Source organism: Bos indicus, chromosome 14, assembly GCF_029378745.1.
Source record: "Bos indicus isolate NIAB-ARS_2022 breed Sahiwal x Tharparkar chromosome 14, NIAB-ARS_B.indTharparkar_mat_pri_1.0, whole genome shotgun sequence".
NCBI lineage: Eukaryota > Metazoa > Chordata > Mammalia > Artiodactyla > Bovidae > Bos > Bos indicus.
Window position 1 is genome coordinate 72782956 of NC_091773.1, and position 4205 is coordinate 72787160.

The 4205-nt window shown below is 40.9% G+C and overlaps 1 pseudogene; it reads right to left on the minus strand.

The window, feature by feature from the left end:
- Positions 1–1850: 1850 nt before the first annotated feature.
- On the minus strand, positions 1851–3960 carry LOC139186830 (large ribosomal subunit protein eL15-like; annotated as a pseudogene).
- Positions 3961–4205: the final 245 nt, after the last annotated feature.

A 4205-nucleotide genomic window follows, 5' to 3' on the forward strand; every position in this document is an offset into this window, starting at 1 on the left:
CTATTTCTGCTAACTGAAGTTCCTACTCTGTGATATTTTAGAGATCTTATCCTACTCTTTCAGTTACTTAATAAATTTATGTCTAGTTAACTATTCTCTATGTTAAGCTCTTCTGTTCAAACTACTGGTTGTTGTTTTCTCTCCTGGGTCCAGCTACTTTCATTTATTGCGTTCTTATTTTCAGTTGTATTTCTCAATTCGAAAATTAACATTTTTTTTTGAAAACAGAATTTTTACTTTTCTGCTGAAAATCTTCATTTTGTCATCTAAATATTGAGGATAAAATCATAGATCTTAAGAATTAGGGTCTATTACTTTGAATATCTCAATATCTAAATCACCTGTGAGTCTATTTCTGCTGTTTTATTTGTATGCTTTTTTTTTTTGCTTGTTTGTGTTTAATCATTAGGTCTTGTCTCTTGGTATCCCTTGTAGTTTAATGATGAACGTTACATATGAATATTTGTAGAGGCAAATGGAATCTTTGGCTGTACTAGCATCCTCCAGGATATTTATGCTACTTGTGTCAATCAGATCAAGAAGACCCTCTCAATCAAACCAGGAATTATGTTGACTTAAAAACAATTTTCAATTTTTTTAGGCCCCCACACGTTTTAGTTTGTCTTTATTTCTAGAGCATAACCCTCAGTTCAGCTCAGTCATGTCTGACTCTTTGCAACCCCATGAATGGCAGCACGCCAGGCCTCCCTGTCCATCACCAACTCCCGGAGTTCACCCAAACTTATGTCCATCGAGTCGGTGATGCCATCCAGCCATCTCATCCTCTGTTGTCCCCTTCTCCTCCTGCCTCCAATCCCTCCCAGCATCAGAGTCTTTTCCAAGGAGTCAAGTCTTCGCATGAGGTGGCCAAAATATTGGAGTTTTAGCATCAGTCCTTCCAAAGAAATCCCAGGACTGATCTCCTTTAGAATGGACTGGTTGGATCTCCTTGCAGTCCAAGGGACTCTCAAGAGTCTTCTCCAACACCACAGTTCAAAAGCATCAATTCTTCGGCACTCAGCTTTCTTCCGGAGAAGGCAATGGGAACCCACTCCAGTACTCTTGCCTGGAAAATCCCATGGATGGAGGGGCCTGGTGGGCTGCAGTCCATGGGGTCACTAGGAGTTGGACACGACTGAAGCAACTTAGCAGCAGCAGCAGCAGCAGCAGCTTTCTTCACAGTCCAACTTTCACATCCATACATGACCACTGGAAAAACCATCAGGGGTTTCAAATAAAAAGTAGGGTATTTACATTGGTGACCTGCTTCCTTAATACATTCTGAACTCCAATTCTTATGTTTCAGCCTTATAAGATATCCAAAACTTTTTTTCAGCTTCTCAGTTCATACCTGAGAATCAGCATATTCCTTGAGGGACTGAAGGGAGCCTCTGTCTGTTTCTTCCCTCCGAGATGTCAAGTTGTCACTGCTTTGTTACTGTTGTTATATCTTCATGCATATTTTTGAAAAAATATATACATTTTATCTAGTTTTAGGAGCATTCTTACTCTATTTAGCAATTGTGTTTGTGTGTGTTTTTTTTTTAACCTGTTCAAAAGATCTCCATTATACCAAGTAGGTCAAAGATATTCCCTCTTTGAACAATGAGTAAATAAAACATTGCAATATTATTTTACTAAAAGAAAAATGACATTTTTCTTTTGTATCTTATTCTGATAGAATTATGACTCAAGGAAAGGAAAGCCTTTTTTGGTCTTCTTACCATGCTCTCCTAATCTCAAAGTTTCTCTTTGTTTCACTTAAAGTGAATCCTCAAGATATTTTTACTTCTTTTTTGTTTTATTTTTTCTTCCTCTTTTTTAAGGACAAGAATGTCCTAAGTTGTTCATTAGGCAGGAATTTTACAAACACTACTTGTATTAGCAGTAGTGGTGAAGTTGAGAGGACTGCAACTTCTCCAAGCTGCACGGTGAGAACCACCAGGCATGTGGCAGAATTTGCGGCCCCTGCCTAGGCTGTGACACTTTCTGCCTGCAGACGTCCGCCTCCACACGCCCCCGTGTTTGTGGACTGGTTTGGTGATCCACTGGATGCCAAGGTTTCTTCTGATAGCTTTATGGAGTGGATTGATGAGGACCTCAAAGAATTTTTATGTAGAATCTTCACCAACCCAGGAGGAATCCAGGATCCTCAGGGCCCCATGGTGGTGTCCAGCATGCTCTTCGCAACCAACTGAAGGCTTCAAGCAAACCTGAGCCGGTTGACACCACGGTGGACAGGCTTGCATGGGTGGCACCCCTAGGACCTGGGTGTTTGGGGGCACTGTGGTGCACACCAATGGATGTATGATATAACCTCACTTGGACATTACTTTGCCAACAAAGGTCCATCTTGTCAAGGCTATGGTTTTTCCAGTAGTCGTGTATGGATGTGAGAGTTGGACTGTAAGGAAAGCTGAGCACCGAAGAATTGATGCTTTGAACCACAGTGTTGGAGAAGACTCTTGAGTGTCCTTTGGACTGCAAGGAAATCCAACCAGTCCATCCTAAAGGAGATCAATCCTGAGTGTTCATTGGAAGGACTGATGCTGAAGCTGAAACACCTCAGCTTTGGCCACCTCATGCAAAGAGCCGACTCATTTGAAAAGACCCTGATACTGGGAAAGATTGAAGGCGGGAGGAGAAGGGGATGACAGAGGATGAGATGGTTGGACGGCATCACCGACTCAATGGACATGAGTTTGAGTAAACTCCGGGGGTTGGTGATGGACAGGGAGGCTTGGCGTGCTGCAGTCTGTGGGGTTGCAAAGAGTCGGACACGACTGTGCGACTGAACTGAACTGAACTGAACTGGACTTGTACCACAGCCTGCGGGCCTTGGCAGGCAAGGTGGGGTGGGGGGCCCCCGGCAGCGCTGAGAGCTGGTGGTACTGCCAGCAGCACACTCTGAGCAGTAAGCACCTCCCCTCCGACTGCTTCTTCCCCCTGTCTCCTGGCTGTGCTCATACGCACTCATCTCAGCTCACCAGACTGCTGTATCCAGACGGAAAGGCAGTATCTTTACTTCTAAACAGTAAATTTTGGGGAAACTGTGATGCCATTTGTTGGAATGATATATTTTTTTCTTGCCACCACTGTAGATTCAATGATAATTACTTTTACTCTTTTTAAATTTTAATTTCTTGAGGTTTTAAAATAACATTTTATGAAGACGGCATTCTATTTCTACTGCTGTATACTCTACCATGTGTTCAGCACACAACATCTAGATCCCATTCCTCTCCATACAGTTGATCCCCTTTAGCATTTTGCCTTCCCCAACCCCTGCCCTTTCCCCTCTGATAACCACTAATCTGTTCTCAGTATCTAGGTGTTTGTTTTTATTTTTTTATTTTATTAGTTATTTTTTTTTATTCCACAAATGAGTGAGATCATATGGTATTTGCTTTTCTTCTTCTGACTTATTTCATTTTGCATGATACCTTCCAGGTTTATCCACATTCCTGTAAATGGCAAAATTTTATTCTTCTTTATGGCTGAGTAGTACTTCATTGTGTGTGTGTGTGTGTGTGTGTGTGTGTGTGTGTGTGTATACTTACACCACATCGTTGATGTGGTTGTTGATGATCACTTAAATTGTTTCAATTTCTTGGCTATTGTAAATATTGCTGAAATGAACATGGGAGTCCAGTGAACATGGGGTGCAGATTAGGATTCACATTCTTTAGATAAATACCCCCGAGTAGAAAAGTTCAATCATACAGTAGTTCTAGTCTTAATTTTTTGAGAAATCTCTGTACTGTCTTCCACAGCAGCTGTACCGATTTACAGCCCCACTGACAGAGTATGAGGCTTCCCTTTTATCTACATCCTTGCCAACACTAGTCATTTCTTAACTTTTTTAATAACCATTCTAACAGTATGAGGTGATATCTAATGGTGGTTTTGATTTGCATTTCCATAATAATTGGTGATGCTGAACACCTTTACTTGTGCCATATGTACATCTTCTTTGGAAAAATGTCACGTCCTTTGCCCATTTTTAAATTAGGTTTGTTTTAGTTGTTGAGTTGTATAAGTTCTTTATATATTTTGGATATTAACTGCTCAACAGATATGGAATTTACAATTATACTCTCCCATTTGGCAGGTTGTCTTCTCACTTTGTTGATGACTTCCTTTGCTGCAGTTTTTTTTAGTTTGATGTAACCATATTTGTTTGTTTTGGGTTTTGTTTCTCTTGC